Source organism: Pseudophryne corroboree, chromosome 10, assembly GCF_028390025.1.
Source record: "Pseudophryne corroboree isolate aPseCor3 chromosome 10, aPseCor3.hap2, whole genome shotgun sequence".
Classification (NCBI taxonomy): Eukaryota; Metazoa; Chordata; class Amphibia; order Anura; family Myobatrachidae; genus Pseudophryne; species Pseudophryne corroboree.
The window spans coordinates 190636229-190651628 of record NC_086453.1 but is presented as its reverse complement, the minus strand read 5'-3'; the positions used below and the strand labels follow the sequence as shown (position 1 = coordinate 190651628).

The following is a 15400-nucleotide window of genomic DNA, read 5'->3' as shown; positions in this document are numbered from 1 at the left end:
GCATGATGCCCACGTCATTAGGCAATCAGGGATCTGGCAAAAATTAAGACTGATGGAAGGCCAAGATACGTGGCTATTGGGTGAGTTGTATTGGCATCATGGTTTTTTTTTTGTAACTTACGTTATGCTGGACATATTTGTTACTTATGATTGTATTGTGTTTTTAAGGGAGATCGTGGATACCCTTGTACCCCCTGGCTCATGACTCCTTACAGCACACCCACACCAGGGCCACAAACTGCATTTAATTCCATGCTTACAGCCACTAGGCAGCTGGTGGAGCACACAATTGGCATCCTGAAAGGATGCTTCCGTGTGCTCCACCGCACTGGTGGCGACCTCATGTACTCGCCGGAAATGCTAAGTAAAATTATGGTACTGTGTGCAATTCTGCACAATATTGCTGTAAGGAGGCATGTGGAGCTATCTGATAATGAAGTATTGTCCAGAGAGGATGAGGAGCCAGGGGTTGGCCGGACAAGGATCCGGGGCTTGGAGGCCCAGAAGGTACATGCCCTTAGGGCAAGAATAGTGAGAGAATATTTCAGGTATGCTTATGTACTGAACACGTTGGTCACTTGTTTATTGTAGTATTTATATTGATATTTCTGTAAGGTATAACATGTGGATGAAGATTTGTATTTTCCAAATTAATCCAAAAAATAATAGGCCTAGAAAAATACTGTGAAATGGATATGTTTGGGAATGGATAAAGAACAACAGTATTGTTGTGTGGTTAAGACATTTTTGGCCTATATCATAAGGTTTCTTTAGTTTTGACTAAACTTGGTTTTTCTTGCTCACTAAAAAATGGGACATTGTTTTATTTTAATGATAAATTGACATGCCAACCTCTGGGTTTGTTTTTGTTTTTTTAAATACCATATACACCTGACCACACTAATACAACAATCCAGGATTGTTTAGCTGAATGGTTCTGGAAAATTCGGTGAGTTGTTTTTTTTTTTTTTTCTTAAAGTAAGGTTTTTAGCAATGACATTCGCAAATAGTCGCATATGCGTACGCAAGAGGAACAAACAACACACTGTTCATATACAGTAAGAGTAATAAAGTTTATGAATAAAGATGACACCATCACGTGTCATCAAATCAACAGTTAGCACACAGTATAAATATTAGCCCATGTGAAGAAAACGCCATTGGCACCATGCGAGCTGCCACCTACTCAATGAGGGAGCTGTGGCTCCTCAACATGATTATGGAACACAGCGTAGGGCGCGCAGGGCCGTATATCCCCAACATCCGGAAGCGTGCGGCCTAAGCGGAGGTCCGCAGAAGACTGCGGGCGAGGGTTTGCACCCGTCGGACCATAATCCAGATAGAGCGGCGGTGGTCAGAAAATACGCGCAAGTAAGTAATCCACAGTAACACTTGTGTTTGCTTGAGTGTGCTTTTTTGCATTTAAATGCTTAACAGTAACAGGGAGTTAGACCTTACAAACAATATGGGAGGGGCTGTGATTGGGAACCTCACTCAGTGCATGTCATGCAAGATGTATGCACACCTGGAGCTACCGGCCCAGTGTGATTACATCTGCACGAGGTGTGTGCGAACGGATTCCCCGGAAACCCAGGTAACTGATCTAGAGCAAACCGTTACGCAACTGAGGGAGATTCACAATCTCGAGCGAAGTTTAGACAGAACGGTGGAGGAGTTACGGGAGGGGTCACTGGTAGAAGAGGTTGATGATCAGGTAGCCAGCTGGGTCACAGTTAGAAGGAAGAAAAAGAGGGGGAGGCTCGACATCTCCGAACTATCAAACCTGAACAAATTTGCCCGACTGGACGAGGAATTGGAGGATGATAGTGAAGAAATGACGGTGCCGGAGGAGACTGTTCCCTCTAGCATCCAGAAGAGCGGTCCCTTTGGCGCAGTTGGGATAAAAGATAGTGAGGTACCTAGTCAGATGGTGGTGGTAGGGGATTCAATCATCAGGAAGGCAGATACGGCAATCTGCTACCGGGACCGTGATCGCCGTACAGTCTGTTGTCTCCCGGGTGCTCGGGTACGGCCCATCGCGGACCGGGTAGATAGATTGTTGGGAGGGGCTGGGAAAGACCCGGTGGTCTTGGTGCATGTTGGCACCAATGACAAAGTTAGCGGAAGGTGGGATGTCCTTAAGAAAGACTATAGGGACTTGGGAAAGAAACTTAAGGCAAGGACATCTAAGGTAATATTCTCCAAAATATTACCCGTGCCACGCGCTAGTCCAGGGAGGCAGAGGGAGATTAGGGAGGTAAATGTGTGGCTTAGGGATTGGTGCAGGAAAGAGGGGTTTGTGTTCCTTGAACACTGGGCGGACTTCTCAGTCAGGCGCCATCTCTTTTGTCATGATGGATTGCACCTGACTGAGGAGGGGGCAGCGGCGCTGGGGGGAAGGATGGTTAGAAGGTTGGAGGAGATTTTAAACTAGGAGCCTGGGGGGAGGGTTTAGCTAGAAACTACAGGTCATGCAGTGAGAATAGTGGGGATGGCGGTAGTAAATGAAATGGGGGAGAAGTTGGGGGGAGGGTAAGAGCAGGCGGTAAGGTTACTAACATGGGTACTAAAAGAGATTTTACCAAAGCACTAACCAATGACGATTACAGGTCATCATTGCTACATAAGGTGAAAGATGTCCCTAACGCTAGGGAAAATACTTATCTTAGTTGTATGTATGTAAACGCTAGAAGCATTACTGGTAAAAAGGGTGAACTAGAAATACTTGCAGCAAGCAAACAGTATGATATTATAGGCATTACTGAAACTTGGTGGGACCAATCTCATGATTGGACAGTCAATCTAGAGGGCTAATACACTGTTTAGGAGAGACAGACTAAATAAAAAGGGTGGAGGGGTGCGTCTTTATGTAAAGCCGTTTTTAAAACCTGATATACGGGAAGATATTCAGGAGGGGACTGTAGACACTGTCGAGACATTATGGGTAGAAATTGCATGCGGGGAAAAAGGAATAAAAAAGTTAGTATTGGGTGTATGCTATAAGCCGTCTGGTATTAACGTATCTGATGAGGAATTGTTACTAAAGCAAATTGAAAGAGCAGCAGGAGTAGGAGACATAGTAGTGATGGGAGATTTTAACTATCCAGAGATAAACTGGAAAAACGATTCATGTGATACTGCTAGGGGCAATATGTTTTTAAACACACTTAAGGGGGGTACTCACGGGAGAGATGTGTGCTGAGCGATCTTAACACAGACCGCTCAGCACACATCTCTCACCCCGCTCAGCACAGCGCGATGTGCTGAGCGAGGGGGAAAGCCGACGGGGGGCCGCTCACTTCACACAACGGTGAAGTGAGCGACCCGCTAGATTGAGCCTGCATGCAGCTCAATCTAGCATCGGCGATAGCGATGCGCGGGGCCGCGCATCGCTATCGCTGGAGGGCATACACACGGCAGATCCGTGCTTAAAATCTAAGCAATCTAGCAAGATTGCTTAGATTTTAAGTACGGATCTCTCCGTGTGTACCCCCCTTTAGTTATAACTACTTAGTTCAACTAATTGAGGAACCAACTAGGTACAATGCAATCTTAGACCTGATATTAACAAACAATGGGGATTTGGTATCAGGTATTATAGCAGGGGAACCCATAGGAAACAGCGACCACAATATGGTCACATTCAATATCAGTTTTCATAAACAGCCCTATACTGGCTCAACTAGGACTCTGAACTTTAGCAAAGCGAATTTTGAAAAGATGAGGGTATTTTTCAGGGATATTGAATGGGAAGGTTTGTTTTTAGGAAAAAATACTACGGAGAAATGGGAGGTACTAAAATTCCTGCTAGCTAAAAATACTCTCAAATTTATTCCTACGAGCAGCAAAAAAAGGAATAAAAATCATAAACCGATGTGGCTTAACAAAAAGATAAAGGAATTTATGGGCAAAAAAAGGCGAGCATTTAAAAAATACAAATCTGACGGGGAAGCAGAGTCATTTCAGCACTATAAGGAATGTAACAAAATATGCAAAAAGGAAGTAAGAGCGGCTAAAGTAGAAACTGAAACTAGTAGCAAAGGAAAGCAAGCGAATCCCAAAAAATTCTTTAAATACATTAATAGCAAGAGATTAAAGAAGGAGAGTATAGGCCCTTTAAAAGACAAGTTGGGAGTCTTAAGCAAAAATTATAATGACATAGCGGACACACTAAATGAGTTTTTTTCAACAGTATTTACTAGAGAGGAACCAATTCAGGGACGAACACAATCTCAATAATGAGAATATCCCACTGATAGGTACTTATTTAAGCGAGGAAGTAGTCTGTGATCGATTAAAACATTTAAAGATTAATAAGTCACCAGGTCCCGATGGTATTCACCCAAGGGTTCTAATGGCGCTTCACTCTGACCTTGCAAAACCGCTATTTTTGATCTTTAAGGATTCAGTAATATCAGGTATGGTTCCCAAAGACTGGCGTATAGCGGAAGTAGTGCCTATATTCAAAAAGGGAAGTAAAGCTGAACCAGGTAATTATAGACCAGTTAGTCTTACATCTATAGTGGGGAAAGTATTGGAAGGTACTCTAAGGGATAGTATTCAGAAGTTCCTTGAAGTCAATAAGGTCATTAAAAGGAATCAACATGGGTTTATGAAGGACAGATCCTATCAAACCAACTTACTTGGCTTTTATGAAACAGTAAGCGCAAACCTAGATCAGGGTAAAGAGATGGATGTAATCTTTTTAGATTTTGCCAAAGCATTCGACTCTGTACCACACATAAGACTTATCTACAAGCTACAAGAAACAGGGCTAGGAAGCACAATATGCACTTGGGTCAAAAACTGGTTAGATAATAGGGAGCAGCGCGTTGTGGTTAATTGATCTTTTTCAAATTGGACTGAAGTGCTAAGTGGTGTGCCGCAAGGCTCAGTATTAGGACCGCTATTGTTCAATATTTTCATTAACGACCTAATAGAAGGTCTAGAGAGCATGGTGTCAATTTTTGCAGATGATACCAAATTGTGTAAAGTTATAAATGCGGAGGGGGATGCTGAGCTGCTTCAGAATGACTTAGTTAAATTAGAAGCTTGGGCAGTGAAATGTAGATTGCGCTTCAATACAGACAAGTTTAAGGTAATGCACTGTGGTAACAAGAACAAAAATAACACCTACCTACTAAATGGGGTAAAATTAGGGGATTCTGTACTGGAAAAGGACTTAGGTGTCCTCATAGATAGCAAACTAAGCAGTAGTACCCAAAGTAGGACTGCAGCAAAGAAGGCTAATAAGATATTAGCATGCATAAAATGGGGAATTGATGCTAGGGACGACAGTATTATACTCCCGTTATATAAATCACTTGTGAGGCCACACCTTGAATACTGTGTACAATTCTGGGCACCATACTACAAAAAGGATATCCTGGAGCTAGAAAAGGTTCAGAGGCGGGCGACCAAACTAATTAAGGGTATGGAAACGCTAGAATATGAGGAAAGGCTTGCAAGACTAGGCATGTTTACACTGGAAAAGAGGAGATTAAGAGGGGACATGATTAACATTTACAAATATATAAGGGGACAATATACAGATCTTGCGCAGGACCTGTTTTTGGTTAGATCAACACAGAGAACTCGTGGACACTCGCTCAGGTTACAGGAGAGGAGATTCCGCACAATACGGTGTAAAGGCTTATTTACGGTAAGGACGATACGCATTTGGAATCCCCTGCCTGAGGGAGTTGTAATGGCCGACTCAGTCAACACCTTTAAGAATGGGTTAGATAAATTCCTAATGGATAAGGATATCCAGGGTTACGGGGCATAGTCACGCACTATGGTTATTATAAAAAAAGAGGGGTAAAACGTAACGGCAGTCATCAACTTCAGTCAAAATTTTATACAAAATAATCGTGCATAGGAGACCACAAATAGGTTGAACTCGATGGACAATTGTCTTTTTTCAACCTTAGATACTATGTTACAAACATCATTACACGTAACATAGACTTGTACTGTATGCATATAGACTGTGTGGGGGTAAGGCCATGCAGGACACACTGGGGAATGCAGTGGTAGGAGCCCATGTGTAGGGGTGTGGCTAGTCTCCAGAGAGGATGTAAACACACACCAATTTGGTTTGACAAACAAGTTTTGAGTGCATGGCCTGTGGAACAACCTAAATATATTCTGTAAAACTTACTAATGCAAGCATAATAAGAATGCAATGGGTAAAAATGGCCATAGTCCTGCGTATTCTAAGTTTACAGATGTGTCATGTATAATTCAAGTGCACAAGCTGCAGCCTGATCCCTCGAGGTGCCCCAGGGTACTCCTGTGGCCCAGTACATTCCTGTATGTCAGTGAAATGATTTAAGTTGAAAAAATACACTTAAGAAAATTAGTACTAAGAAAAACTTTAAAACGTAAAAAACAAATGTATATAAAACACAATAACAAATTCGGGCCCAAAAACAAACAAACAAAAAAACAAACATAGGAGAGACATTTTAAAATGTAAACAAAACACTGTATACTAAATCAAGTCAAAATTTTAATTAGCAAAAACCCAATTCCATATTTGTGTGTTTCTATCTCTTTAGGAAGAGCACAAAGGCGGCACACAGTATCCGAAAGCGAGGATTCCACACCCTCACACCCACCATCCCCCCATCAAACTTCCTCCCCCTCTCAACAACCCTCCCCTATCAATCCTAATCCCCCTCTCAACAACCCTCACCCATCAACCCTCCTCCCTCTCTCAACAACCCTCCCCCATCAATCCTCCTCCCCCTCTCAACAACCCTCTCCCCATCAAGCCTCCTCCCCCTCTCAACAACCCTCTCCCCATCAAGCCTCCTCCCCCTCTCAACAAACCTCTCCCTATCAAGCCTCCTCCCCCTCTCAACAAACCACACCCCATCAATCTTCCTCCTCCCTCTCTTAAGCACCTGACCTACCTTATTCAATCTCCTCCTCCCCGTCTCAACCACCTTCCCCAATCCAAACACCCTGGACTTTCCAACACCTTCCCAATCCGATCCTCCTTCCCCCATCCAAACTACCCCCCCCCTTCATCACCCATCCCAAGATACCCCTTCCCACTTTCAACACCCTTCCCCCATCCCAAGCTACCCAGGAGAGTGGGCAGCGGAGGCTCCTGAGGAGGTGGGTGCTCTTCCGGCGTCGGTGGAGAGTAATTTCAACAACAGAAATGTATTTGTAAGCTGTTTGAAATGTAGATACATGTGTTTTCAAACTGGGTCCCTGCAAATGCTATGCTGAATCACATTCCAACATCCCCTGTCTCAGTTTATGGATTAAGGCATGCTATCACTGAATCAGGACATGCTTGGATATGTAATTCCACAGCAGATGTAGGGAAGCAGTCTGCTGAGCCTGGGCCTAGACCCGAAATGGTGAACCCTGGCCACTCCAGATGTGGGTGAAGTACACATTCCAGCATGGCCTGCTCCACTTTTAGCAAGGCCCACAGAAGGGCGTTGTAGATTGCCCTGAGAGCTAGAATATTTATCAGAAGGGTGGCTTCCTGACTTGACCATCTTCCATGAAACTGCACCCCTGGGTTACTGCTCTCCAACCTCTGAGGCTTGCGTCTGTGGTTAACAGAATCCAACTCTGAATCCCGAACCTTCGACCCTCCACCACCAGGTGAGAAGTTTGTAACCACCACAGTAGGGAGATTCTGGACTTTGGCGAAAGACCATTTGTCCCAACAGACCCAGCTGGAAGGGCCTCGCATAAAACCTTCCATATTGAATTGTCGCGTAAGAAGCCACCATCTTTCCCAGAAGGCGGATGCATAGATGTACCGAGATCCGGTTCGGCTTCAAGACAGCCTGAACCATCGACTGGATTACCGTTGCTTTTTCCAAGGGAAGGGATAGTTTCTGAGACACTGTGTCCAGTATCATTCCCAGGAACTGAAGCTTCTGCGTTAGCTCTAGGTGAGAATTTGGCAGGTTCAGAATCCAGGAAAAGAGAAAAGATTACTCTGCGCCGAAAAACACTAAATTAGACCAAAGTGAGCAGCCGGTCATGTGTAATAATTGACTCAGTATGACTCCAAATATATATAAAACTACTTTATATTCGATCTATTAAAAATAACAAAATATGACACACAAGTAACATATAATTTGTGACAAATGTCTGTTCTATATTAGAAAAAGAACAATGAAATTAATAAAAATAATAATATACAACGTATTTTAAAACTAACTTGTTGGTTCTGTTTGGTTAGAATTAAATTACTTAACACTGGCGTCCCAGTGTCTAATTGTATAAAAGTCCCGCAATAAATTATCACAGTCTCTTGATAAATGACTTACAAGAATTGCAGTGTATAATTACCCATGTGCTGGTTCCTGAAATAATTGTATACAGGGTCCGTTTTGTAGAATAATGCACATGAGCAGGTGATCAGTATGGTATAGAATTACTGTCCCAGAAGGCAAAGCACACACTGGTTAATTAACCTGTCAGGATACTTCAAGAATTATTTCCACGTAGCGGGTATTAGACCTCACAGCGGAGGACAGTGGCATTCACCCGATGTATACCGGTGGAGTCCTGAACGTTTATGAAGCAACTGCAGGCAGCCGTGAGCGGCTGAGATGACAATGGAGAGCCGTGAGCGGTAATAGCAGCGGGTGACCGCCGGCTGGAGCGTCTGCAGAAAGCCGTGAGCGGTGGTATCAGCAGGTGGCTGCCAGCTGGAGCGCCCGGCGTACAGCGTGTGAAAGTGTGCTGAGGCTGTAAGGAGCCGTGAGCGGGCTCAATAGGCAGGTTGGACCAAACAGAAAACCAACATGGAGTGGGCGTCAACGCGTTTCGTCTCCTAGCAACCGTAGACTTCCTCAAGACGGAATTTGGCAAGTTCAGAATCCACCCATGATCCGTGAGTAATCTGGTTGTGAGACCAATATTCTCCAACAACTGCTCCCTGGACGCAGCCTTTATCAGAAGATCGTCCAGATAAGGAATTATGTTCACACCCTGTTTGAGGAGTAGCATCATCATCTCTGCCATCACTTTGGTGAACACCCTCGGTGCCGTGGAGAGACCAAATGGCAGGGCCTGGAACTGGTAGTGGCAGTCCTGCCTGATGAGGCGGCCAGATCGAAAAGTGAAGGTACGCATATCTGATATCCAGACACACTAGGAATTCCCCCTCTTCCAGACCTGAGATCACCGCTCTCAGAGACTCCATCTTGAACTTGAAAACCCATAAGTACGGGTTCAATTACTTGAGATTTAGGATTGGTCTAACCGAACCATCTGGTTTCGGAACAACAAACAGGCTGGAGCAATATCCCCTGTTTTGTAGATGAGGTGGAACTGGAGCAATGACCTGGGTCTGTAACAGTTTTTGAATGGCGTCTTGTAAGGTTATTCTTGCTTCTTGTGAAACTGGTAAGCCTGATTTGAAGAATCTGTGAGGTGGGAGATCCTGGAACTCCAGCCTGTAGCCCTGGTCTATGACCCAGGGGTTCTGGCAAGATCTTGTCCAGGTGTGACGGAAATATTTTAGTCGGGCTCCCACCTGCCTGTCTCCCAGGCGTCGCGGCCCACCGTCATGCGGATAGCTTAGGGGAGACAGAGCCGGAGCTCTGTTCCTGAGAACCAACAGCCGCTGGTTTGCGCGGTTTTCCTCTAGCACCTCTGGAGGTGGCAGAGGAACCTCTGGCCCTGCCTCGAAACTTGGACTGCAAATTGGGTCCCGAGTAGGCCTTCCTAGTTGGCAGAGCTGCAGAAGGTAAATAGGTGGATTTACCTGCAGTAGCCTGTGAAATCCACTTATTAAGCTTTTTGCCAAATAAGTCCTTACCTGTGAAAGGCAGGCCTTCAACACCGTTTTCTTGAGTCAGCGTCAGCAGTCCATTGACGCAGCCATAGCTGTGGTCCGTGTATTAAGTAGTTCTATCTCCTTAATGGCCTCAATCATAAAGTTCACAGAGTCTTGTATGTGTTGCAGGAGTATAATAATTTAATCTTGAGGCAAGGTGTCTAAACCCTCAATTAAATTACCGGACCATTTTTTAATGGCTCGCATAATCCAACCACATGCTATAGTGGGTCTCTGGGCCACCCCTGCTGCTGTACACAAAAATTTGAGGGTAGTCTCAATCTTACGATCAGCTGCATCCTTTAGGGAGGCTGCACCAGGAACAGGTTCTTTTACGTGAAAGTATGGAGACCGATGCATCCACTATCAGTGGATTTTCCCATTTTTTCCTATACTCGGAAGGTAAAGGAAAAGATGACAACAGCAGCCTAGGAATTTGGAATTTCTCACCGGGATTAACCCATGGTTCTTCAAACAGGATATTTAGGTCCTTTGACACAGGAAAAGTTGCTAAGGATTTTTTGTTTACATTAAAGTAAGATTCCTCACACACCTCTGTCACCTTAACAGGGATATTTAGGACTTCTCTGATGGAGTCTATGAGAGCCTCTACACCCTGCAACAGAGCACCCTCCCCTACCTCTATGTCCACCTCACCTTCCTCCTTTTCTGTCCCATCATTATCAGAGTCAGAATATAGGACATGGGCCAAAGTACGTTTTTGCAGACCAATGGTAGATGACCGAGACGCCGGTCTGACTGAATCCTTTTGCATAAACTCTGTCATAGACTTTCTTAAATATTGCGTTTCCTGCTCATTACAAGCTAATTTAGAAGAAATGTTTGTAATCATCCCCGAATGGAGTCTAGCGACGCTGACTCCGCAGTCCCACTTGTCTGAGAAGAGATACTACTACACTGAGAACACACTAGTGAACCCCCTGGAGAAGAGGAACACTGTGCCTTGCATGTTACACACTCTATGCCTGACATACTGCAGCAGTAACAACACACGCACAGGAAACAGTTAAATGAACAATTAACCTACAAAGAGCCCTTCCCGAGAGACACAGAGAGACAGAGAACCAGCACACGGCACCATTACCGCTAAAGCCAAGCTTAGCCGGGTCGCAGACTAAGTACCTAGATTAGGGACTTAGTACACAAGTATAAAGCTCCCCCCCCTACTATGACCCCTGGTACCACTGAGGTAATCTGGGGGATCTCTGGAGGAGCTGTGCGTCCCTGCAATCAGCGTAGGTGTTGATGCAGTCAGGTAAAATGGCGCCTGTGAGCTGCTGGATCCGCTCGTTGTGAAACCCCGCCCCTTCAATGGCGCGCGGTATTCCCACTCTTCTTCATACTGGCTGTTGTCTCTAATGCAGTGGTTCTCAAACTCGGTCCTCAGGACCCCACACAGTGCATGTTTTGCAGGTAACCCAGCAAGTGCACAGGAGTATTAAATTACTCACTGACACATTTTAAAAGGTCCACAGGTGGAGCTAATTATTTCACTTGCGATTCTGTGAGGAGACTTACAAAACATGCACTGTGTGGGGTCCTGAGGACCAAGTTTGAGAACCTGTGCTCTAATGCATAAAATGGAGTAAGCCCCCTTTTAAGCCTGTATTGCCAGTCTGGGTACAGTGGCCCTCATTCTGAGTTGTTCGCTCGGTAAATTTCATCGCATCGCAGCGATTTTCCGCTTAGTGCGCATGCGCAATGTCCGCACTGCGACTGCGCCAAGTAAATTTGCTATGAAGATAGGATTTTTACTCACGGCTTTTTCTTCGCTCCGGCGATCGTAGTGTGATTGACAGGAAATGGGTGTTACTGGGCGGAAACACGGCGTTTTATGGGCGTGTGGAAAAAACGCGGGAGTGGCTGGAGAAACGGAGGAGTGTCTGGGCGAACGCTGGGTGTGTTTGTGACGTCAAACCAGGAACGACAAGCACTGAACTGATCGCAGATGCCGAGTAAGTCTGAAGCTACTCTGAAACTGCTACGAGGTGTGTAATCGCAATATTGCGAATACATCGTTCGCAATTTTAAGAAGCTAAGATTCACTCCCAGTAGGCGGCGGCTTAGCGTGAGCAACTCTGCTAAAATCGCCTTGCGAGCGAACAACTCGGAATGACCTCCAGTGTACACATACAGTGTACTAAGTCTGGAGACATAGTTTGCCGTTAGAAGCCGCGCGTCTCCGTACCCTAATGCCGCCATAATGGCCGGCGACCTGCTGGCTGGGAGGCCTGCCTTTCACTCACCACTCTTCTTTCTTCTGGCTCTGATAGGATGGCAGCATGCTGCAGGAATGTACACTCGCCATGGTGCGGCTTGCGAATAGTTCCCTCAGGAACTAGTGTCCTGTCAGTGAGAAACGGCACCATTAACCCTTAGAGGGGTTGGGTCTTTACCCCACCTAAATCTCACGAAGCAGGCAGGCTGGTGCCATCCAATCCTGCCTAAAAATAACAAGCTTTAAAAATAAACGCAGAAAACTTCAGGAGCTTCCAGAGATGTGACCGGCTCCGTCGGGAACATTTTCTAAACTGAGTCTGGTAGGAGGGGCATAGGGGGGAGGGGCCAGCACACGTTATCAAACTTCTATATTGCCCATGGCTCCAAGTGGAGCAGTCTATACCCCATGGTACTAGGATTCCCAGTATCCCCTAGGACGTATGAGAAAATTGTATATCTGTATACGTCAAGAGTACCCCCAGAAAGAGTATACTCTATCTCTGTTTTGTTCAAAGTGTTGCATTTTGACTCTAGGGCGCACCACCGGCTCAGACAATATATTTACCCTGTACGCTGGGAATGACTACACCAGCCTAACAAATACAGGTAAAACTCAAAATTGTCAATGCACAGGTCTGAAAATTAGTACCGATCTTATTCAACAAAGAATTTATGTAATAAATTCCTATAGTAATAGCTACACGACTACACAAGTCTGTATATTCTTGTCAGCAGGCCATCATCTCTTGCCAAATCCGTAGAGAACGAAGAGTGTGTCTGTTTTCCTGATGGCACTGGTACGATCCACGTAGATCATTAAGGCACGGACTACGTCCAACGATGCATCTTCCCGCAGAGAGGTCGGGACTACAATTTCTTTGTTAAGGTGGAATTTAGACACCACCATAGGAAGATACCCAGATTTGGTTCTGAGAACCGCTTTATCTGGATAAAAAAAAAAAAAATCAGATAAGGAGGGTGACATAACAATGCCCCTAAATCTGAAACTCTTCTAGCTGAAGCAATAGCCAGTAGAAAACTTTAGCTGTCAACCATTTGAGATCCACTTGTTTAAGTGGTTCAAATGCGGCAACTTGAAGCGCTTTAGGACTAGACTTAAGTCCGAAGGCATTGTAGGAGGAACAAAAGGAGGTTGAATGCGCAGCATTCCATGGGAAAAAGTGCGCACATCCTGTAGGTTAGCAATTCTCTTTTGGAACCATACAGTTAATACTGACACTTGTACTCTCAAGGAAGCCACTCGTAGACCTTTGTCCATTCCTGCCTGAAGGAATGCCAGGATTCTGGAGACTCTGAATGCCCTAGGGTCACTGCACCATTGAATATAGGTTTGCCATATTCGGTCATAAATGCGAGCTGAGGAAGGGTTCCTTGCTCTGAGCATAGCTTGAGTTACCTGTTGTGAGAATCCTCTTGCTTTCAGGATGGAAGTCTCAAGAGCCACGCTGTCAAAGACAGTCGATTCAGGTGCGTGTGATAGCAAGGACCCTAAGACAGTGGATCTGGACGTTGAGGAAGTAGGAAGAGAGCATCCATCAACAACCTCTGCAGGTCTGTGTATCAATGTCTTCTGGGCCAAGCTGGAGCCATTAGTATCACGGCACCCTTTCCTTGTTTTAACTTTCGCATTACCCTGGGTAACAGGGAGAGGGGTGAAAACACATAGGTTAGCTGAAAGTCACACCTCACTGACGGGGCATCCACAAAGATCACTCTGGGATCCTTTGTCCTAGACCCATATGCGGGGACTTTGTTGCTATGGCGTAACGCCATGCGATCTATCTCCGGTAACCCCCATTTGTCTACCAGAATTTGGAAGACCTCTGGGTGTAAAGCCCATTCATTTGCATGAATGGCGTGTCGACTGAGAAAATCAGCTTCCCAGTTTAGGACTCCAGGAAAGAACACTGCGGACAAGGCTGAAAGATGAACTTCTGCCCACTTTATTGTGTGACTTACCCGCTTCAATGCATTCTGGCTGCGAGTTCCTCCCTGATGGTTGAGGTACGCTACTGCAATTGCATTGTCCAAGCGGATTTGGACTTGTTTCCCCTGAAGGATGTCCTTTGCCTGAATAAGTGCCATATATATGGCCCGAAGTTCCAATATATTTATTGGCAGGCAACTTTCTTACTTGGTACATTGCCCCTGGAAGCAACTCCTTCCTGACACTGCTCCCCAGCCCTGAAGACTGGCATCTGTTGTCAGAATTCCCAATCTGATATCCAAAAGGGTCTCCCTTTGTCCAGATGGAATGTCTGTAGCCACCAGGCTAGTGACCTCCTTACTCCCAGAGGAAGGATAATAGTCTGCGTTTTTATTGTCTGATGCCAACCACTCCATTTGGAAAGGATCAGACGTTGACAAGGCCTCGAGCAGAACTGAGCATACTCTCCACAATGTCGAATGTTGACACTATCAACCCCATCACATGCACTGCGGTGTGAATGGATATCCGTTGACTGTGTAGCAGCTCCAGAATCCTTGACTGAATCTTGGATATTTTGTTCAGAGGAAGAAATAAATACTCTCTGAAGACCTGAATCCAGCAGAGTCCCCAAATGAGTCATCCGTTGTGACGGAACCAGGGACGACTTTGCCCAATTTATGAACCAACCGTGTCTCTGTAAACAAGCTATTGTCTGTTGCAGATGACACTGAAGCAATTCCTGATACTGTGCCAGGATTAATAAATCGTCGAGGTATGGAAAAATCCTTATCCCCTGCTGAGGGTGATAAGATGCCATCACCACCATAATTTTGGTGAATACTCTGGGAGCTGTGGCCAATCCAAAATGTAGGGACTGAAACTGAATATGGAACTGGAGGATAGCAAACCTGAAATAGCGCTGAAGGGACAGCGCTATAGGAACATGTAGGTAAGCATCCTGGATATCCAGGGATACCATAAATCCTCCGGCTCAATGGTCAAAATAATGGAACGTAAAGTCTCCATATAAAACCGAGGCACCCAAATGTACTTGTTCAGCGCTTTCAGATTGAGTATGGGCCGGAACAACCCATTTGGCTTCTGGACTAGAAACAGGTTGGAATAAAAACCTTGTCCTCGTTGTGCAAGAGGAGCTGGAATTATCACTCCTGACTGAAGCAACTTCTGGAGTGCCTCTTGCAAAGCCCTGGCCTTCGTTTCCATTGAAGACGGGCTGGTACAAATAAACCTTTGAGGAGGGTGTTCCTTGAAAGCAAATGCATACCGCTTCTTGCACCCAGGCATCTGTGGTAGACTGCTGCCATATCTGTGCAAACTGAAGAAGTCTGCCTCCCACCCTAGGGTCTTCCCGTGCCTGG

General features: G+C 45.3%; 1 protein-coding gene across 2 annotated transcripts in view; it reads right to left on the bottom strand.

The window, feature by feature from the left end:
- Positions 1–15400, bottom strand: part of SLC35E2B (solute carrier family 35 member E2B) — a 260653-nt gene that overhangs the window by 80675 nt on the left and 164578 nt on the right. The gene's annotated exons all lie outside the window — the stretch shown is intronic.